A 24451-nucleotide genomic window follows, 5' to 3' on the forward strand; every position below is an offset into this window, starting at 1 on the left:
AAACAAAACTAGATTACCACGCAAGGCTTCCTCACCAGCCGCTAGGATGCTAGTGACCTAGTTTATAGATCTCTATCAAACATCCACTAATATCACCATGCAACTATCCATCTATTCTTACTCTTTACTTAAAAACTTTCTTGAAATGAAATCTACATTAACAACTTCAAAGGAATCTAACTTTAACTATTGGAAGTAGAAACCATGCAATAACACCAAATGTTCTTAATCACCATGCAAGTCACAACAATGATAAAGAGAGGCAATTTTGGTAAGCAACAATTTTCTTCAACCCTTTTACAAATGAGAGCAAATGGCCTTATATAGGGACCAAAATTACAACCAATAGTAGAGATTAAGAGGCAAAATCAACGATCTACATTAGATCCTACAAAACCTAATTAGGGTTGCCACCCCATCGACCAATGAGAAGACACCACCTCATCAATGGACCAATGAGAAAAAAGGAAAAGTGGCAACCAATGAGAAGGCACCAAAATGGTAGCCAATCAGAATCAGACACCTATCCTACCCAAAAGAAAGGAGAAATTGCCACTTGGGCTTACATCAAATGATCTAATTTAATCCTGCCATTTTCTTTCATCTTTTTAGCCAAGGCAATGAACTTGGCTAGCCTGTCGTTGACTTCCTTCATGGGAGGGCAAAGCGTGTGCTTCATCTTGAGCTCCGCTGAATTCATCATTTTGCTCGCTGCTTGTAGTGTCTTGTCATGATCCTTCTCATATTCTTTCGCATATCCGATAAAGGCATTGAGGGAGGCAAGGTACCCAAATGTTTCTTCTTGATGGCAACCTTCTCCAACTCATCCAAACTTGATCCAAATTCTATCTTACTGACCCCCCCCTCTTTGATATGTTCAAAATCAAGTGCAGCCCCAACATCACTCATCATGGTTGAAATGGAAGTGTCAACGCTCTGGCTATGTTGTACAATCTCATTTCGTATCTCTTCAAGTATCCTCAATCTAACGATCAAGGCAACAAACCAAGACTCCACCGTACTCGTTCCTCCATCTACCAACTTGGATCTCTCCAAATATCTCTCTGGTAGCTCGATAAATGCTTGTAGCCTGGGAATGGACAAGTCCTAATAGCCACCAATGACCTTAATATCAAGACAAAGGAAGGCAAGAAATTTTACCCATCTTGAATTATAGCATGGATCCAATCCTTGACTTCATGCAACTGAGCAGATATTTCGTCTATGTTGCTCCCGCTGTCTTGCGGAAGGGCTGCCTGATGCAACTGTTGGATAGGCTCGCAATCCCTCCAATATTTGTTTTCAGCCTCTAACTTTGCAATCCTCTCGTTTGCCTTCCTTGACATTTCTCTAATTGTAACCATGCCTTCCTGTATCTCCTCACCTTCCATGTCATATGTGATTCTTCCCAAGTTATGCTCAACTATCTCATACTCCTGAGCTACAATCTCGTCTACTGCCTTGCTAACCTTTGGTGTAGCAATCCAAACTTTTCGGTGAGCCTCATCGTCGCTTCTAATTACCTTTGCCACTGTTTTTGCAATTTGTTTTTGTTTCTCACTATCTTCCTTTTCCACTAACCCTTGAATATCTTCAACTATCCGGGCAGTCACCACCTTGCCTCTTGGCATAAGCATTTGCCTTAACCATAGCAGTGCAGTGCATCTCCCCAAATCTAGATTCGTATCGACTAGCAAAGCATCACCAACAGCCTCGAGCGCCTGGCTTATTTCCTCAATATCAATTGGCCTATCCTCTTCTTCACTAGTAATTGTCACATCATCTCTATGTTGGTTCTCCGAGAGAGTAGACTACTTGGTACTGTCACTATAACCACATGATTCTGAATCAAAACTCACCTCTACCAAGACCCTTTGTCTACTTGTATTAATCTCTCAGGTCCTAGCCTCAATTATGCTCTCCTTGACATTGCTACATTTCGTCTCTTTGCTAGAGGTTCCTAATGTTCTTTACTTTTCTCAATCTCCAAACCTTTCTTCTTGCTCTTGATTGTTCTTTGTTGCTGGCTACTGCCCTCGCCTTTCTGTCCGACTAACTCCAGTAGACCTTCCTCCGATTTCATCTTCTCATAAGTAAGGCGTACCTTCCGATTTTGTAATTGCCTTAACTTCTCATTGTACCACGACTGAGTATGTAGATCAACTGTCCTTGTAACTGCCTCTAAGGAAGGATCCTAATGATCATCCCAATCCAGTGAACCCAATTTTGTTCCATCCACTGTATCATAATCTTCTCTTAGCACATTTTCATCATCTTCCAATTGATCAGGAATATCAAGGCCTCTCCATCTAATCACCCTCATCATGCTCACTGACAACCTTGAGAAAGCTAGCTTCCTCACATGAAAGGCATCCTGTGCATTGGCCCAGAAATCTTCTATAATAGGAATATGTTTAAATGTGTTTTCGTGAGATGCCTTGATAAGAACATTGGGATCGAATCCCTATCTTGCTCTATACCATCCTAGATGATACCATTCTAATTCTTTCTCTACAACTACAAAGGCGACAAGATTGGGGCAAGTATCATTGCCTATTCCAAATGAGAAGGTAATCCCTGTCTCACCTTTAAGTTTCATCTTGTCATAATGCTCAAGTTGCTTAGCCAACTCCTTCAAAAGTATCATGTCGAGTGGGTACCTTGGAAGTCTCTTGGGACAAACTGTACTTCCTACCATTCTAATGTATGTAAATTGTGAAAATTGGATGAACCAACTCCCATACTTCTTAACTTTTACTTATGCTTCCAATGAGAGCCTCTTAGCAAGTGTCCCTTGTAATATCCTTACCATCTTCATGGCAAAGGCATCATAAAACATCTTATAATCTTTGGTGTTGTGCAAATGAAGCTATGGATAGCACTCATGCACCAAACATTGCCCCGGCCCATTGCCAATCACTCCTAATGCCTTAAGTCCAAGATTTTCATATAGTCTCGCAAACAGATAGAAAAGATATGACCCCATGTAGAATTGGTTTTGATTTTGCATGTCCTAAGTTGCAGCTCTAAATTTTCACTTATGATTCTAGCCCAATCAAATTTTCTCTTTCCATTTGCAATTTCATCAATAAAGTCGTACATTCAGTTTTTGAATTGCATACCTTGAGCTACGCCCATGACTCAGCTGAGAAGTACAATAAGATCGCCGTACTTTGATTTAAAATCTGACTTGGTGAGCTTTGATGACTTGCTGACTCCCTTCTTGCCTTCGTGCAACCAATTATGCTTTAAATGAATGAAATAAGCCTCTTGATTATCCTAAAATAACTTAGCCGCCTGATCCATCATTACCACTATCATGATTTTCTATTGGGGAATATTAAATACTTCTTCGACCACTTGTCTGTCAATATTGGCTAACACTCTCTTCCCTTCATCAAAAATGATGGACTTAGTAAAAGTATCAAACTGAGATGCACATTCCACTACCAATTCCGGACAAGGCAAGGTAGGAGGGAAAGTCGCCGCATGTACAATTCCGCTCTTGTAGATCTTCTTTGCCATGGGGGATTGTACTTCCTTCAATTTGTCCTTCAACTATATCATGTTCACTATACCAATATTGGTATCACTTATTCGCCTCACTTTTGAGAGGAAGGTGGTCTTAGGCATCATATCTTCCTTGTCTTTTTTGGTATTCATTCCTTTTGGGTTCTTGCTTGCACGAACATCGACCATCCTAAATACTTATTTATGCCTCTTCGTTCTAAATGATATGGACTACACTTATCAATCTCCAACCTTCTTTGTATCAATGGAATCTAACTTATTTCTGCCTCTCCAAGTCCTATCTCTACACTTATCAATCTCCAAACTTCAACCTAGGGATAGGACTACCACTTATTTCTGCCTCTTCATTACCTTAGAATGGACTACACTTATATCTCCCAACTTCAATCCTAAAGTGGTCTAGCTTATTTCTACCTTTCCAAATGTCCTATCATGAAATCTACACTTATATCTCCCAACTCAACCTATCAATGGAAATGATGAAGTGGTGGACGATGAGTGCAAGAAGAATATAAGAGAAATGAACCAAGCAAGAATAAGGAATAGAATCCGTCTTTAAAACCAATCTTCACCTCTAAAAATGAATAGAATTTTACCTTAAATCTACTTTTACCAATAATCGGTCCCTCTTCAAGTTCAGATCAAATCTCGGAAATTTCAATCTTCCTTGCAAAATATGATGCCCTAGCAAAAATTAGAATTTCGACTTCCTTGAAATTGCCCACACTCGTCAAAAATCAGACCTTGAACCATATAGCCTCTTCACCAAATAAAATCGCAAACTAGAAAGAGAAATCGCTGCCAAAAATGGAGAAATCAGACTTCAAAAAAAAATACCCAAACTGAAAAAAATCAGATCTGCTCCAAAATCGCCCCAGGGCAAAAATTCACCCAAATAAGGAGAAAAATGCCGCCAAGAAATGGAAAATCTGCCCCAAAAAATCGCCCAAGTCTGAAATTCGCCTCTAGAAGAAAAACGCACATCCAAGGAGGAGGAGGAAAAAAAAATGAGAAATTAAGAGGAGGGGAAGCCCCTCTTATACTACACTTTTTGCCTCTCTAAGTGGGCCGACCTGCCTGGAGAGAAAACAAAATTAAATTAGTCCCTTCATTAATGGCCCATATTTAAATGTAAGACTAAAATTATTTAATCATAGTGAAATTGGCCCATTTAATTGCTAGTTTTGATCAAAAATTGCAAAATAGAAACAAGGAAAGCCTAGGAGATGCCAAAATTCTAATTTAATAATGTTTTGGCAATTAAAATATCATTAAAATCGAATTTTAGCAAGCTAAAATCAATTTTCCATTCCAATTCACCAATTTTCCTTAAGGGCCCGTTTGGTTGCTGGCATAGGAATTGAAATTTAGAATAGAAAATTAGAATGAGAATGGGAATGGAGAATAGGTGTAGAAAATGTTTATTCCAGCCCTGTTTGGTTCACCTGGAATTCGACTAAGAATATGTTAATCCTTTGTTTGGTTCTACAAAATTAGAATTAAAATAAGGTTAAATTTTCTTAAAGCATTTCTAAGAAGGTTGCAGTATGAATAGGCATTTTGTGACAATTTAGTATCTGGAATGATTTATTATCAAGATAGTTCAGACTAGAACACCCGATAGAGTGAATCTCTTTTCTGTGTTTCAAAGTTCTTGTTTTGGCCTTGAGTTGTCATGCATTTGTGGTGACTGTCAAACAATGTGTTAAAATTGGAAACTCTGGACCTTGGGTTGCAATTGGTTTGTGGTGACTGTCAAATAATAGCTTCCTGAAGAAGTACCTTCATCTCTTCATTAGACCATTACAAATCCTTGTCATGGGTGTCACGTTTCTCAGAATCCCCATATATAGCAGCGTATCCTCAAGCATTTAATGATAAAAAGCAACACCAAACTCACCATGAGAAACCTGAATTCAACGGGAAAAGATGCAGCTTGATGTAATTTGCCTATCGAGGATGTATGAGACGCCATGCTTAGGCATGGGTGACTATCGCAGTTGACATAAGCACTAGCTTGACGTGGGAAATGGCAGCCATAGGGTTTTAACGAGGAGGTCAAAAATTCAAACAAATGTGGATGGACTCAAACAAATGAGACGACCCCTATATTTATGTAGATTGAAATCAAAATGAACAAAAAATCCAGACCATATTGCACTGAAAATCCAGATTGAACATGGAGTAAGATGTCGCAGAAATTCACAATCAATCGCAACCACGGCCCAAAACCCTGAATTGTTCCAAAAAAAATTAACCCTACCCGCTCATGCTTATGCTCACGGATGCTCACGGACCCGACAGATTATACAAATTAGAAAAATAAGATAGGGAATAGGAATGGCCTATTCTAATAACTGATATTTTTTGGCATAGACATATGCTCAATTTGGGGAAAAAATTGGAATATGTCTTCTAATTCTCAATTCCATTTTAGCGTACCAAACAGAAAATATTAAACATATTCTATTTTTGCTTTCCTATTCCCCTTCTATTCCATCAACCAAACGGGCCCTAACATTTCTAAAATCTTCTAAGCAAAATTTCAATCAAATTAATGAGATTTTGCAATTTAGTCCACTTTCAATGTTGCAATTATAATTCTAATTTTTAAACAAAATAAATCCCTTTTCTACCAGTCAAAATCAATTTCCAATTTCAATTTCACTACTAAAAAAAAAAAAACTTTTTCACCAAAAAAAAATCAAGATTTTCCAAAATGACTAAATCTAACAAGTTCATTTTGAAAATGTTCAAGCTTATACAATTATTTCAAATTTTCAAAAATCCATCTAAGTCCAAAATTTGCAAGTCTATCCTGCCAGATATTGTTTTAACCATCGAAAAAAAATTATTTTTGAATTTTTTTCGGCCTAAGGATAAAATCACATGTTCTAGAAAATCAAGTTTTTGCACCGAGTGAAAAATAAACCAAATCAAATCCCTCTTGGACCGAAGGCATCCAAGGTGTAGGATTTTCAAATCGAAAATCTCTGGACCACTCCAAATCTTGCTAAGGCAACCAAAAAAAAATCCAAAAATCCTCGAAAATTGCCAAGGTTTGCCCAAAAAAGGGGGGTCCCCAAAAATTTTGGGGCGATGGTGTGAAAACCTCACAACAGTAAGTATCATTGTACTTCAAAGGAAACAATTAATTATGAGAATTCTTCATGTTCACAAGATCCCCCAACAAAATTCTCCGTAAGTGTAAACAACAAGAGCTGAAGATCGCTTGTTCACAATGAAAAAAGACATTCAAATGTTAGAGATGCTTCCCCCTATTCATTTCCCTCAACATTCTAAGTTTTCATTTGACAAAGATCAAAAAGGTCATACCCCAAGTAGTAAGCCCACTTGGTGGATTGATGCAGAATCACAAGATTACATCATTTCTCCCAGTGGTCAAAATGATTTGGTTGCTTCCAAAGATTATTTAGAATTCGTCCCAATGTCAAATTCCCCTCCTTCACTCAATCTACAAATCAGTCCAATGGGAGTTTGCAACTAGCCTCTATCCAATCTAATATACTGACACAAAGACTGTAGGTTTTGGAGTCTCTAAGATTCACTAATAACCCACACGGAATATTCACAAAAGTAATGAGGGCTTCTCTAAAGAAATAATCAGCCAAAAAAAAGAGCTTTATCTTCAAACAACCAAGCATAAAATGGCACTAAGTTCAGCAAAGGGAGGGAAAACGCATGGTTCTGATGTACTCTCATATGCAGCCATTTGAGTCTGATTGCACACCCACTTAAGGGTTGATATAAATTTTATTTTTATCTCTGATTTTGTTGGACTAAATACGGATTTATCCTATCTACTCGTGCTTAAATTTACTTAAGGATCGTCATTCAATAATTATATAGTTAGCTAAATATTGTATATTGATGTTTACCTTGCATTTAATCATTGTTGTGTAGTTGTCAATAGTTGATCTCTACCTATCCTTGTGTTTGATTGAAACACAAATTTATATCGTATGTTCTCCTACCTATTGCCTTGTCTATATATGCAAGCATATTGTGCATATTTTAGTATCTCATAATCAGTTATTTGCATAGGTGAAAAAGCCCCATGCTTCTCTCTGTGTGTGTAGGTGATTGCTTGCAGATTGTGCTTTTGAAGGGTAGTCTTCATAAATATTTGTGATATCCCAGGAATCTTGCCTATAAACAATATTTGATATCTCTATTTTATTTGTGTCAAAACTCAAGCGATTTTATTATCTCTAGAGAAGGTGATTCAGCCAATTCATGGAATTTGTTAATGGCACAATTGCTCTTTGCTAGACAATTGTTTTGGTTTAACTGCTTGTGTTTTTAGCCCATGCAGCACCTCAAAATTTGTTACTTTGCATTGATTGTTTTCCTAAGCCTTGACCAATGCATTTCAGTCTAGTTCCTTCATACAATAATACTTGTCGTGTCTTTTATGAAGGATTAATATTTGTTTGAATTAATACCTTGTAAAGTCACACCCACCTTGGAATTGTTGACTATTATCTCAAGAATCGCATTGGAATCGGTTAGATTTGATTGCCAATGGGAGTAATCATTATCGATGCGGAAAAAACAAATCCTTTTTGAATCCAAAGGCAATTTGAACCAATATCCAATTTGGGGCATTTCATACCCAGAATCGACTTATTAAGTCCTTTGATTTCTATTTTTTACTTTTAAGTATTTTACATTTTTTGAAGTTTCTTATCCATAGAATAATCATTCTTTTCTAAATTTAAAGTACACATACATATATGGCATCTCCAACCTTTCCTCTCACCCTAAGGATTTCACCTATTGGTATGATAGTTCACAAAAATATGTTCCCTGTTGAAGCTATCTTGGAGCATTTTCACCCCACAAAGAACATGTGGCACCCCACAAAGAACATGGAAATATAAAATGGGTAACTCCTTCAAGAGGAAGAATGAAATTTTAATTTTATCGGGCCTCAAGAGGTAATCTTGGTATCTCATGAACTGAGTGTGTGATCGAAAACAAAGTGGGAACTGTCGTTTGGGCATTGCCACATCTTCAACATGTCTTCCTCTAAGCACAGCTAATGAAGCTAAGCTCGAATATTTACATATTGAAGAAACCACATCAATATTGAAGTGGATGCCCTTCTTTGCTAAATGTTGTCAAAGCGAAAAAGATATCAAACTAGAAGCTGCAAAACAAAATTGATAGGATATGCTCTCTGCTCAGATCCATCATTTTTTCCTACAGCATGTGTTTTGGGAATTTAATATGATGGCAGACTTTCTATCAAATCATGAATATGACAAATTTCCCATGGCATTAATTACATTCAGACTGGTGATTGGGCTATATTGGAGAGTACAATTGATCATGATCATGGACCTGCAACTCCACTATGATCCTCAAGATTCTGGGCAATCTTTGATGTGGTTTCTTTATCAGAATGCCCTTGTATTCTCCCACTCAGAAGAGTTTATATCAGTCTGGTTTAGTTGTCATGGTTCCTGCAAATGCCAGACAAAGTAATCAACAAATGCTTGACCTGCAGCTGCTCCCCTCAAGATGTTTCAACTCAAATAGAAAGACCATTTAATATCTCATGCTTGGAGTCAAAGATGGCAATCATTGAGGTGATTGGGGTCATGGAGGTGATTGGGGTGTGCCTACTTTGAAGTGGACATATCCATGATCCCAACCTAGTCAGTGCATATCCATGATCCCAATTTCATCAGTAAACACCATGATCCCAACGTCATCAGTGATTTCCTCACTACCAGCATGGACTTTTTGGTTTGAAGATGTATGGGAAACTACTGGTCCATGTGTGGTTGTGGACTGATTTAATAAGGTGACCTTATTACTCAATCTCTATATATGACTGCATGCACCCTAGCAGGGACATCAATGATATCTCCAACATAAGGCTATTCAGAACAATGACAAATTGAGAAATGCCTCAATGTCCTAACTTTGAGGCTTATCTCTAAAATATATGAAGCTCTAGAAGTTTTTGTAAAACAATCTCGGCCTTCCTCAGCCATATCAAATATAACACTTAAAGGAACTAAAGAACCGTTTGTCCTTCATACTGTAGCATGCTTTGGCAATCATGTAAACCCTCCTATAAGGTATGTTTGTTGAATTTATATTCAGTAGGAGCTCCCCCTTTGCAGCACTTGCCTAACAAAAAAAATCATATATATATATATATATATATATATATATATATATATATATATATATATATATATATATATATATATATATATATATATATATATATATATATATATATATATATATATATATATATATATATATATATATATATATATATATATATATATATATATATATATATATATATATTTGTGTAGCAACCATCTCCATCCTTTTTTTAAAATGGTGTATCAATATTCTCTTCCATACTAATACATGTCACCATCTCTTGCTAACATTGCATCTAGGTGATGTTCACAAGGGTGAAGGATTAGGAAATCTTGGAAGGTCGCCTGTCCCAATACAATTCAAGTTCAAGTGTGCTTACTGATGTTGTTTCCCCCACAATCAAGCTCAATTATCTTGCAGCACCATTTTCAAAACCTTCAGCAAGTATTGTGCATTAGGAGCCATTCAATGTATTGCTCCCTTGTTCTCACTTTAAAAAAATTGCAAATAAAGGTAAAATTTAAAAACACATACCAGTCAGCTGATCAGAATTATCATTTCACGCTCACACCTCCTGGCACTTAATTCTCACTTCATCATCTTAAGGTCTTCAACTCTGGACTTAGTGGAAGAAAGTGAATCGGCATTAGCCAGCCATTGTTCACATTTGTTTCCTTTTACTGCAAAATAAACAAGTTGGCAATCAACAGAAAGTTTAGCATATGTTCCACAGTGATTCAAAGTACAATTCCATTGTCCCAGTTCAATATTTATTTGCAAACAAACTCTACTGTTACAATAATAGGTGTAGACTAAAATTTTAAATGTACCTGTGTAAAAATAATAGAAAATGAAGGTTTTGGTTTATGTACCATGCTAAAGTCCATGTGGAACGACATAGGCACTGCCCTGTCGTGTGAAAATTATAAACAGTTGAAGCTGTGATCTAGAATAAACTGACAACCACTTTATCCTTATTGATAGCATAGTTCTTTTAAATAGGAAGATACTCCTAGACTAGCATTACTAGAAACCTTCCCAAGACAAGATCCTGAAAGTAAGATTTGGTGCCACGGGACCATATCATACAAATGTCTATAACTTTTATCCTCTAAGAAACATGGAAGATTTGTATGTTAGGCAACTGGTTTTCAAATGGCAATTGATGACTGGATAAAGTTAATATCAAGGTTGTACCACCAACCAATTTTAACAAATAATCACCTTATAGCACCCAAATCAAATAATCTTCTATGATATCTTCGAACCTAAGTTTCAAAGATGGACAAACAGACAAACTCAATGGATACCAACCTTAGGCTAGCATCCTAATCAAATAACCTCCTGTATAATTCAAGAACCTTGTATTGTGTAAAGATGCAGTTCAAAGGTCATCATTTTTTGAAATGTCAAATGGAATCTGAAGTGAATTCCGGTGTGTGTCAATAACATAATGCTAGATGGTTTGGGATGAAGTCAAGGGACAGAACATACCTCTGTCATTTTTATGAACTTTAAGGACATTTCATGTTAAGGCAATAAAACAAATATAAGCAAATCCGTAATTTGTCAGCGGCTTGGGTAGACAAAGTTTTGAAATACCCAAATGCTTCAGCATTACTGCAAACAAGATAAAGATAGCTTGAGCTACCCAAGGAATTAACAAGTTTCAAAACCTTCAAGTTGAACTCTACATACGATAAATGAGGATTTGAGATATCAATTACACAAGAACATATTTAGAAAAGAGAAGCAATGCATTTCAGGAAACAGGGTGAAACACAAATCACACATTTTATCCTGAGCAAGCATTATATTATCCCTCACTTCCTTGGAAGAGCTATAAGAAACAGATCTAACTTGAAAGCTCTTTCCTTGGGGAACAATATACTAATTCGAACTCATATATATTGCTAGCATTCCCTTCCCGTTGTCATTTTAAAATTTCTTCTTTGTGTAGCTTTCAAACAATACTCGATAGGTAATAATATTAGTTCAAACAAAATAAACTTATGCATTGCAATTGTAAATTCTAAATATGTTGTCTTTTAGGAAGTTTTCACTGAAATGAATCGACCCAAGGAACAGTTTTCTGCTTGGTCTGTTTTTGTGGTTGACAGAAAGGAATCTTGTCATTAACCCCTGGTCTATCTATTCAAAAAAAGAATGGTTCCATGTGAACCAATTCCCATTAAAAAATGTTCCCTTATAGACTGAACTGTATAGCTGCTCTTTCTGTTTGCTTAGATACTGAATAACTATTCTACCAAAGTCAACAAACACTTCACACTCAGACTAGGTTGGGTCACATCGTTAATTGTTTTGAACTTCAGATAGCCTTGTGACATGAGTCTAAAAATGTCACAAGAACAAATGCAATCTTGAGCAGAAATTCAAATAAATGAGTTGCTAGATGTTATGATCTAAAATGTCATGTGTTTAATGTGCAGTAACATTAAAAGCTGATGAATTATTTGGCGTTGTGGCTCAGTCATTTTAGCTAGTTTTTTTATAGGCATTTGATAGTTACCCGAGTGGTTGAAAATAAAAAGCTTTATAAGCACATATCAGACGTTCTAAAATCAACCCAAATATTAAAAAAATGTGCGTGTTCATTAGCATCACTTGCAAATGTATTTCCTAATACCATATAGACTTAATCCTATTCCTACAGGAGCACCTAATTTCTTGGCTGCGCATTTTGATCGGGTTGCATATTTACAAGAACACCTAAGCATAATTTTCTTCGTTTGGCAATTAATGTCTAATTTCGTGCTTAACAGGAATTTTATACAAATTTGATTTCTATTAAAAATTGCTGATAGGAAATTTTTCTGATCAGCACTCGCAGTTAAGTACATTTCGCCATTTTAATACAAAATAGCTTCTAAGATTTATTGGCAGCACCCGCATAGAAAACCCTTATGACCTCTCCTTCGTGGAAACATTGCAAAACATTGTTGTCCACATTCAAAGATCTAGAGGCGTAATAATTATGCCTAACGTTCCCAAGACTAGCATCCTCGCTAGCATTCTGCCGAAACGGCACCCCGGTGAGATGCATAACAGCTAAATGAATTCACTACTAAAATCTGCAACAGCCTAAAATGCATCCACAAATTTATCCAAGTCTCGTATTTTGTTCCAGTGTCTCTTCAGCAGAGATAAAGAGGGGTTTGGATGGCAAGCAACAGGATGGAGCTAACAAATTTCCAACACCAAGACCGTTGAATCAGAGGAAAAACAGAAACCGTATTAATGAGCATAAATGAGTTAAGAAGGCCAATACAAAATATCTGGGTAAAAATTCCTGCAATTTAAGGTTTAGCTGAACTATAATGGAGAAAAACTAGGGTAAATGGATGGCATGTTACGAATTATGACTAACCTGCCTTTATGTGAAGAAAAGTCTCCTCCAATTTGCCAAAATGTGCTTCAAGTTCCTTAATCTTTTCTGTAAAAGAACGAGAGAAGAAAGAGAAAGATCGTCACTTGTAAACATCTAGCAAAGAAACGACATAGACATTGCCGAAGCCATCTGATGCGCCATTGCTGTACTTTTTTTCTTGAAAAGATGAAACACAAAGTGAAAAAAGTTCTAAAACCTTGATTGTGAGCAATTTCGCGAGCTGTACATTTACAGCGCTCCAAAGAATGGATGCTGGTGAACTCCAAGTGATCTAGTCTTCGATGCACTTCTTCCATGTCTCTGAAAATTCTTTGATGATTCATTTTCGATCGATACTGGATTTTCACATCTAGGCGCATTTTGAATTTTTACGTGGTGGGAAAATATATTTTTAAGTGTAAAAGATTTGGAATGACTTGAAGTGCATATCTACCCGCGCTCCCACAAACTCAGCAAATATTGAATGTATAGGTGAAGAAAATAATCGAACTTAACAAATATTGAATGTAGGCTAGATAAAATAATTTAATTTACTACATCTAAAATTATTTATATTTCTTTTATTTTCATTTATTGAGTTTTTTACTAACTTAATATTTTAATTAAGCGAGAGACTTCTACAATGGAAGTATCTTTGGTTGTAAACAATTTGACATTTGAAAAAAAATCGATGTTCATTTAAGTGTACGCTTAGTCCTTTTTTTAATATATTATATAATTCATATAAAAAATAATTTAAATAGTTTTTAATAGATAAAGTTTAGTAAGTTCTAAATTGAAACAAGAAACCTTATAACAAATCAAATTTGTTTTAGAAATACTAAAATTTATATATTTTATATTTTAAACAAAAGTAATTAATTATTTTCTTCTTACAATCTCGAATTTTCTTAATTTTTTGAATAGAAAAATTTTGAGAGAAAAAATAATATATAATTTCATTTCATTAAAAAAAAATTAATTAAATATAATTAAGTTACATTAGATGTGGTTGATTTCATAGTTGAGCATTTGTCATGCTTATTATTGAAATTTTGTATTGAAAAAATAAAATGAATTTATATTTTATAAAAATTATGGAAAAAATAATACTATGACATTCCATAGGAAAAAATGTTAAACCTTTTAAATATATATTGTTTTAAATTATAACAGAAATGAGTTTCAATATGTCTAGACTAAAACTAGCTTATATATATTTTTGTATATATAAAAAAGTCAAAAGTTATCCTTCTTGAGGCACCTATTGCACTAAGGAAATTTATGAAATAGGCGCGAGAAGGATAACTCTTGAACTTTTTATATATATATAAAATATATAAGCTAGTTTTTTTTTTTTTAATGGATAATTTATATCTCCAAATATTGTAATTTAAATAAATATTTTATATGGTATTTACTAGATTATTTTTTAAAAGTATATTATATTTATAATAAGATTTAAACTTTTGACATGTAGATGGTTGTCAAATTTAACCTAGAAGAATAAAATTAATATTAGCATGCTCACACCATCCTACTCCCCCCATTCTGCCATTATAGAATGTCTATCAACATTAATTAAGTCAATTGCAACAAGTGCTACTTAGTAGATTAGTATTTATTTTAAGTAGTATTAGTTTTAATTTTAATAAAAATAAAATTATAAATTTTTTTATATTTATTATATGTTTCAAAAATATTAATTGTTATTTGTATAATAAACACATTATAATATAAATATATATGATATAACTAGAATAATAATTTTATTGTTCACAACATAGTATTTTTAAATTATAAATCAATAGTCATTATAATATTTATATAATGGTACTATAGTTTAAAAAATATAATGTGTTCATTATAGTTTGAAATAAAGAAAATAAAAATAACTATTTTATAGATTGATAGTAGTGGATGAATAAAATTTCTACAATATATTTGTCCATGATTTTAATTTTTTAAATTTAATTGTGTGTGTATATATTCTAATTCATTCAAAAATAAAATTTGAATTTCAATAATAAGATAGATATTAAAAAAACACAAATTAGGGATAAAATTAATTTACAAAATATAATATTTCAAGCTACAATATGCATATAAGATTTCGAATGATTCATCCAATTAAAAAGAAAATTAATTTATACAAATTATAAAGTTAAAAATTTACCATGTCTATTTTAGAAAATGTAATATTTATAATAAAAGATCAAATATATAAAACCTAGTATATATATCTTTAATAAATCTATCTAAAGAAATGTCAATAGATATATCCACTACAAAATTATTACAATTTAATTTAATGCACTAAAAACTATTTATATTTCTTTTATCTCCATTTATTTTTCACTAACTTTAACTTTTTATTTTTATTTGTTAAAAAATTGATAATTTATATCTCCAAAGAATATAATTTGTTTCTTAAATTATTTTAAAAGATATATTCTATTTATAATAAAGTTTGAAATTTTTTAAATTATTTTTAAAAAGTATATTATATTTATAATAAGATTTAAACTTTTGACATGTAGATGGTTGTCAAATTTAACTTAGAAGAATAAAGTTAACATTAACATACTCACATCATCCCACTCCCCCATTCTGCCATTGTAGAATGCCTATTCGCATTAATTAAGTCAATTGCAACAAGTGCTACTTAGTGGATTAATATTTATTTTAAGTAGTATTAGTTTTAATTTTAATAAAAAATTAAATTATAATTTATTTTTATTTATTATATGTTTTAAAAATATTAATTTTATTTGTATAATAAACACATTATAATATAAATATATATGATATAACTAGAATAATAATTTTATTGTTCACAATATAGTATTTTTAAATTATAAATCAATAGTCATTATAATATTTATATAATGGTAGTATAGTTTAAAAATTATAATGTGTTCATTATAGTTTGAAATAAAGAAAATAAAAATAACTATTTTATAGATTGATAGTAGTGGATGATTTTAAATTTTTAAATTTAATTGTGTATATATATACTAATTCATTCAAAAATAAAAATTGAATTTCAATAATAAGATAGATATTAAAAAAACATGAATACCACTTCTGCCTTATAATTAGGGATAAAATTAGTTTATAAAATATAATATTTCAAGCTACAATATGCATATAAGACTTCGAATGATTCATCCAATTAAAAAGAAAAATAATTTATACAAATTATAAAGTTAAAAATTTACCATGTTTATTTTAGAAAATGTAAAATTTATAATAAAAGATCAAATATATAAAACCTAGGATATATATGTTTAATAAATCTATCTAAAGAAATGTCAATAGATATATCCATTACAAAATTATTACAATTTAATTTAATGCACTAAAAACTATTTATATTTCTTTTATCTCCATTAATTTTTCACTAATTTAAACTTTTTATTTTAATTTGTAATAAAATTGATGATTTATATCTCCAAAGAATATAATTTGTTTCTTAAATTATTTTAAAAGATATATTCTATTTATAATAGAGTTTGAAATTTTGATGTGTAGATAGTTATCAAATTTAACCTAGAAAAATAAAAATTAACATTAACACACTCACACCATCCCACTCCACTCTACTCTTTATGCCATTGTAGAATGCATAGCGGCATTAATTAAATTAGTCAAGTATTACTTATTTAATCTCTAGTTAAGATGAATAAGTCAAAAGATATAGGAATATCTAGGTGACAGTCTATAATACAATGGTAAATTGTAAGTCTCTTATTTGGGAGGTCTTGGTTTTGACTCTACTCTAGCTTGACATATAATAATAATTAAGCTTAATAAATAATAATCTAAGTTTTGGCCCATAGAAAATATTTTTTTAATCTATTAGATTATGTGATACTTTCATGTGTAAATCTATAATAGGTGACAAACAATGTTAATAAATACCTTTAGGAAATTCTTAAGGTAGTTGTATTTTTCATTGGTCAAATCATTGGGCAAGTTGATTCAACAACTCACGAATAATTATCAAATACCCCAAGTAAGCACGTAGTATGACTAGCCATTATCAAAATCTAATGTTAAGTGTGGATGGGATACTCTCATCCTTCATCTAAATCTTAGATATGTGTTTATTGATTATAATGAATTAGGGATTTTTCAAATATAACACCTTTTAATACATACAATATTTAGTGGCCAATTCAATGAGGAATCACAAAGTTGGAAGCAATCAACATGGACCTAGATTAAAATTTTGAATGGAGTGTAAGAAACAAAAAATCACACACATTTCAAGTAATTTGTCAATTCATTTGCATCAATATGCTACTTATGCATTAGTTGTTGAAAAAAGATCGAATCAGAACCTAAATGAATGGGGGGAGTGTGGCATTCACAAATTTCACAATTAAATAGGGCCTCTAATTTAACTTGGATTTCAATTTAAATAATTAATCAATACATGTAGTTAAGTCGATAGGCTTCACTCCTTGAAAAACTTTGAACAGTTTGTTCAAATTTTCTAGCAGTCGAACATCAGGAAAGAAGGAACCATGTTGGAAAACATTGTGTGAATCAGCTCATTTCATAGTGCTCTTACCATGTCAGATGGCAGTTTAAAAAACATGTCTAATTTACCACTCCATTGAAAGGTGTTCTTTATTAATTGAGATACGGGGGTCCACTATGGTGAGCGACACCAGGACTAGAGATATAGGATGAAACCTACAGAGGCTCTATAGAATGATGCCCTCTAAAAAAAATGGTTGTTGCAAAACAACTTTGTACATGAATGACATGAATCTAATAAAAATATTTCACTGGTAATCTTATACTAGACAAAAGAAAATATCGTTCACTCCTATCTGCATACATCTGACACTCAAATCACAGTCTTCTTCCATCTGCCAACATATAAAATGAATCGAGTCAGTTCATGTAATGCAGATGGAAACACACATTAGATATTGTTTAATGTCTTTGGGTTATAAAATTTAAACAATCTAAATGAAAAGAAAATTGAAATTTTGTTGGCAAATTCTAAACTATCCTTGAAAATCTATTGAGCACTAACATAAATTTTTCTCACAAACAATCTTGTGAGCACAATAGAATTGAAAAGCTAAAAGATTGAACTATTATTGAAAAGCTAATAAAAATTAATTGAAATCAATTTTAGAAACAATCATGTGATCATGATTGCATTGTAGATGTGTAGTTTTTGTCATGAATTGTGAATGTGAAGTCTAAGGTTGTCTCTGTGAAAGATATAATGCTAGCATTCATGACAGTGAGATTAAGCCTTTCAAGCTCTACAAGGAATTTCACCAACAACCCATTTCTCCTTTTGCAATGAATTCAAGTTAGAATGTTTTTATTCACTTCTTGAGCCTCGATTTTAGGTATCAATACTCCTGTGCTATCTTCCATAGCTAGGGATGAATAAGAAGAGTAATATGAAGATAGTTTGTCATCCTCGCGAGTTAGAATGTTTTTACTTACATATGATAAATTAGTATATATCTTAAATACATCAATCGAAAATATATTCGCATATATATATATATATATATATATATATCTTAACGTGTTTATTAAATACACAACTTAAATATATTAACAACAATAAGAATTAGAAATATTAATAATAATAAGAATTGTAAATACTTTATAACCACGAACTATATATTCCATAAATTAATTCCTCAACCCTATTTCATCTCCTTATCTTGGATTCAATTGATCTACTAGCTTTACGATTGCATCTCTATGAAGCTTATTTCATAATGCAAACCTAATTCACATTGATCAAAAATTAGAATTAATGTTTTGTATCGATAACCCTTATGCAACTTGCAAGATTCAAAGAAGAAAATGTAGAGATAAATGCATGTTAGCTCCTTATTTCTATCAAACGATCCATACAAATTCTTAGTTGTACACATATTACTTGGAGCAGCGGACATCACAAATTTCACGTAGAGGAGCTTTGCTTCATTGCAAAGTACACTCTTCCATCAAAAAGCTTTAGGTTCCCTATTTTTCCCATCACCCTATTTACCTTTCATGGTGGAACAACTTCAAAAATGTCAATGTCAAGGTGGACCAATATAATTATTCCTAGCTCAGATTGTAATAGCAACCACTGCAGCCTTTCGAGAGCTCATAACAATAACAATAACCTCTCAAAAAATTAGTTATTCTTAGCTTTCTTGTTCTTATAAAATAATAATAAACCAAATCATTTAGTCTCTAATTTTTTCTTCATTTTAATTAGTAATTCAATTTCTAAAAACTAGTACCTAATATATGAAACATTTATTAGTTCTATATTCTTTGTGTTATAAACTAATGTAAAAGTATAACATAGTTTAATTGTTGAATGTTATACATGTCTAAGAAGATTAATATGGGGAGAGAAAGAGGTGATACAAAGAGAGAGAGAGAGAGAGAGAGAGAGAGAGAGAGAGAGAGAGAGAGAGAGAGAGAGAGAGAGAGAGAGAGAGAGAGAGAGAGAGAGAGAGAGATCAAAAAGGAAAGATGGATAGGAGGAGGTAAATAGTTAAAATGATATATTAAAATTGAGAGAAAGAGGCAGAGATGAGTAAAGAGAAGTTGGAAGAGGAGGGATAGGGAGTAAAAAGCATAAGAGAAAGATAGAAAAAAAGGAAAGATGGATAGGAGGAGGTAAATAGTTAAAATGATATATTAAAATTGAGAGAAAGAGACAGAGATGAGTAAAGAGAAGTTGGAAGAGGAGGGATAGGGAGTAAAAAGCATAAGAGAAAGATAGAACGAAGATGTAGATGTGAAAAACTTCATAGAGGAAAAAATAGGGAGGGCAAAAGAGAGAGTGTAGATAAATGGATTAAAATAAAATATCAAAGTAGGGAAGAGGAGAGAGGATGGGAATATAAAGAGATAGAAAAATAAAGGTTATGAGGTGATAGATAAATAGATCAAATAGAAATAGACAAAATGAAGTATAGAAGTAGAGAGGCTAAAGGTCAAGAGATGGGAAAGATGGAACTAGGCAGGGAGAAATGAGTGCCTACGTGTGTGTGTAAGGAAGATATAAAGGTAGGAATGGGGAAGAGGATGTGTTTATGTGGTGATGTGTGTATGTAAGATATATACAAAGAGAGAGTGTAGATAAATGGATCAAAATCAAATATCAAAGTGGAAAAGAAGAGAGAGGATGGGGAGATGAAGAGATAATGATAAAGATTATGGGGTGATAGATAGATAAGTTAAAGAGAAATAGAGAAAATAAAGTATAGAAGTAGGGAGGATAAAGGTCAAGAGATTGGAAAGATGGAAATAGGGAGGGAGAAATGAGTGTCTATGTGTGTATGTAAGAAATATATAAAGGTAGAGACGAGGATGCATATAGAGAAATTGTAAGTCAAAAAGAGACAGGTGGATAGAGAAATAGAAAGGGATCTAGATCCAACAATATGTCTCAATATAATCCTTTGATATATATTTCAATATCGGCATAACCTGTGTACCCCTCAAAGGTGCAAGTGCTAGTATATCAAAAATTGCATACTTATAAAGGAACAAATTTTTTTTGGGAACAAATTCACATATGAGAAGATATAAGTATTACCATTTTGTAATTGACGTATTCAATGTTAAATTTCTAAAATGAGGGCACTACACAATGTTAAATTACGAGATATTGCAAATTTTCATGCCATGATATGATATTAAATATATTCAACAAACATTAAAAATTGATAGTAATAATGAATGGGAATATTTTGCACTCTCTTGCAATTAACACTATCTAATTTTGTAAAAAGAAAAATAATTCAATGATTGGGTTATTAATAGTGGTTATTCACATCATATGACTAATGACAAAAGAAAATTTGTAATTTTGGAAAGGTATGGTGGTGTTGTGGTTAGCTTTAGAGCCTGTTTGGTTGCTGGAATAAGACTAGTATAGGAAGAGAAAATTAGAATATGTTTTATATACGTTGTTTGGTACACTAAATTAGGATTGGGAATAGGAAGACATATCCCAAATTTTCCCCTAAAATAAGCATATGTCTGTGCCGAAAAATGGTTGTAATTGGGATAGACCATTCCTATTCCCAATCTTATATATATTTGAATTATCAGGAGCAGGGGCTATAGCTACAAATGCAACAGGGGACATTATTGGTTTTGCAGTGAAGCGGCTAATGGATGGAACTAATATGGTAGCGAAGGTGGTGGCTGCACTTCTAGCAATGCTACTAGACAAAAAACTGGGTGTTATGCATCTCCATTTGGAAGGGGATTCCAAAGTTATAATAGATGGCATTGTTAGAGGGACGATGCAAACATGGATATATCAAGACCCTATTCAGAGGATTCAAGAGAAGTTGAGGAGTTTTCTAAATTTTAAAGTGAATCATGTTTACTGGGAAGGGAATGTTGAAGCATATAGGTTGGCCAATTGGGTAACAACTTTCACTATGGTCAACTTAACTGTTGTTGAGGATTATCAATTGGTTTTTTGTGAGAAGGATTTTGAATTTGGTAATGGTTATTAATTGGAGGACAATAATTTATGAACACTAAGTGAAGTTCACAGATTTGATAGGGTTGCGCATGTGGAGGATGGGAGATCGATGTTTTGTATATACGTTTTCCAATGATAAGATTTTGTCAGAGATGTGGATCGGTTTGGTGGAGGAGTCTTACGGAAGCAAAGCTGGAAAAGGCAGTTTAAGCATGCATTTTAAAGTCACCTATACGAATGGTAGGAGCTTTTCATTATTAGGAAGGAAGATGGCATTTTTGTTCAGTTTGTGTTTTTTAGCAAGTTCAAAAAGAAGGCAGCAATGGAAGCCTCATTTACCCTAGACTCTGACAAGCAGTTGAAAGCTTTTAAGGGGTTGGTCACCAAGGAGTGACTGAAAGGCCTACTAAAGATTAAAATGGAGGGCATGATCAAAGCAGTATTAGGAGTGATTGGCTCCCAATTCTAAGAGCGAGCGGTAAAACAACATTGCAATCTAGATGTGATTGCCATGGTGGTAGTGTGGGGGCTGGAGCTAAATATTACAATGGAGGAGGTGGGCTACGTGGTGAGGTGCATTGGTTATGATTTCTCTGAATGTTTTGAAGAGGAGGATGAGGGGCGGTGATACAGCTATATCCCTTTCTTGAGGTGGAAAACCAAGGTGGATAAGCAATCCCTTTACCATGAGGGGCATCAAGCATGGGAGAAACTGCGAGCAAAGCTGAGTAGGGCAGAAAGTGAGAAGGATTAACCAACAACTAAATGGGTAAACTTTCCCCATCATTGACACAGTCCACAAGGCAGAAGAATGACATCCAAAGGACAAGGGAAGGCATTGGTGGAAGGATAGGGTGCTATGCAATGCTTCGCGGTTGATGGTGGAAGTTTTTTGTATAACTGATAATATTGTATGTAGTGTTTAGTATTGTAGTTGTTAGTGTTGTATAGCCAAGTGCAGGTGGTTAGTGGTTTTTTGTTTATGATGTCAGTATTGTCTATAAATTTGGGAGGCAACTGTAGGAAGGGTTCTTTTCGATGTATATAAACTATGGCTGGTTGCTCATGGAGAGCTTTTTCTAACCTTTTATTATTATTAATTAATATACATGATACATTACTGACCAAAAAAATAAATAAATAAATAAAATAAAAATGAAAATAAATTAACCTTTTACCATTATTGAAAAAAAAAAATTTTAAAACAAAAAAAATTAAGGGAAATATTTTTTTAAATACAAAACTTAACCTTATTCCTATTCCATTTTTGTACAACCAAACAATGAATTAACATATTCTAAATTGAATTCCAAGGGAACCAAAAAGGATTGGAATTGCTCTTTTCTATTCTCATTCCCCATTTCCATTCCCATTCCATTTTTCTATTCTAATTTTCAATTCCTATGCCAACAACTAAACGGGTCCTTAAAGATAATAATCATTTTTTGATGTAAGAGGCTCTTTTATTCATGTTGGTAAGTATAATACTGGTGATGTCTTATATGTTGAGAGTCTAAATTATGATCTTTCGAGTGTTGGATAACTAGTTGCAAGGCATACGATCTACAATTTAATAATGGAATGTGAAGAATCATTGGGAGTTCAAGTACTGACATTGCATTTGGTACAAAGGCTAGTGGTGACCTTTTTCATTTGAATAGTGTTGAAAGAAGATGTTTTATTTCTCAAGTTGATGAGAGTTAGTTATGGCATGAGAGGTTGCATCATGTGAATTTTGAGAAAATTACTTCTACTATAGCAGTTAGAGACCTACAAAATTATGAAGCCTAATGCACTATGTGTAAGGAATGTTAGATGGGTAAGAAAATTATAAATGAGCATCCTTGGGTTGTTGGAAATCTTGTATCGGCCAAAAAAATTTAATTACTACTTATCTATTTCATTATTCACTGGGATTGTTTCCTACTGTTTCAATGTATGATTGATCCATTCGGTTCATTTCCTTGTGAAATCCTAATGGCATGATCTAGGCATCATGGAATACCTATGTTTAGGTTTGTATCATGATATGATATTTCTAGGTGAAGTTATCTTATGATTGATCTAATCCTATTCTAGCTTTCTTGTTTAAACACCCAGGTTGGCAAGATTCAACTTGTGATGCATGTTAGCACATTGTTTCATATTTTAATATGTTTCATCAACTCTCTTGTATGCTTGCAAGTCATTATGTATTCATATGGGGTTGTTCTTTGTGATATCCCCATCCTAATATAGGATAAAAACAAATAATTTATATTAATTACAAAAAAAAATTGAACAACAAATAATAATTAAAATATAAATAATAAAAATGATAAAATAAAATCTATAAAGAGACCAAGGTACAATTAAATTATTTTGAGTCTCTTAAAAGATCATCCCTGAATTGAATAAGATTTATGAGAGGAAACAAAAAAATAGAAATGACTGCCCTTATTAGAGAGATAAATAATCATTGAATATATAGCAACATAGAACAAAAGAAACTTACAAATGGTCTAGTAAAACAATGCAATTATAGTTCTTATAATATAAAAAGCTAAAAAATAATATTGACAATATTAAATCTATCAATTATTATGAAATAAGCTTAAGGATGTGTAACACCCTGCTACGGAAACCAAAATAAATTAACCTATTATATCACTAAGTTTGCTAAACATTTTTTTTAAAGGTTAAAACAAACAAAAGATAACATAGCGGAAGCAATAATGCACATACATACATAAGCTATACAATAACAGTTACATCTCTCAAGGGTTCCATGACATTGAATCACAGACATAAGTTTTTTATTAAAATTAAATCTGATACATAACAAAGTCCACATCATAGGATAACCATAAGTACTGAATCAAATGAAATAATATACAAGTACATAA

At 32.8% G+C, this 24451-nt stretch overlaps 1 pseudogene across 1 annotated transcript in view; it reads right to left on the reverse strand.

Moving 5' to 3' along the window:
• Positions 1 to 13521, reverse strand: part of LOC149530998 (kinetochore protein SPC25 homolog) — a 75408-nt pseudogene extending 61887 nt beyond the window's left edge. The window contains exons 1-3 of the transcript XR_016359052.1: positions 13290 to 13521; positions 13073 to 13138; positions 10219 to 10364 (exon numbers count right to left, since the gene is read on the reverse strand). The product of XR_016359052.1 is annotated as a kinetochore protein SPC25 homolog (transcript). The remainder of the gene's footprint in view (positions 1 to 10218; positions 10365 to 13072; positions 13139 to 13289) is intronic.
• Between the last annotated feature and the right edge of the window lie 10930 nt (positions 13522 to 24451).

The sequence above is a fragment of the Cupressus sempervirens genome, chromosome 11 (assembly GCF_028749045.1).
Source record: "Cupressus sempervirens isolate cs-2001-9-10 chromosome 11, ASM2874904v1, whole genome shotgun sequence".
Taxonomy (NCBI): domain Eukaryota; kingdom Viridiplantae; phylum Streptophyta; class Pinopsida; order Cupressales; family Cupressaceae; genus Cupressus; species Cupressus sempervirens.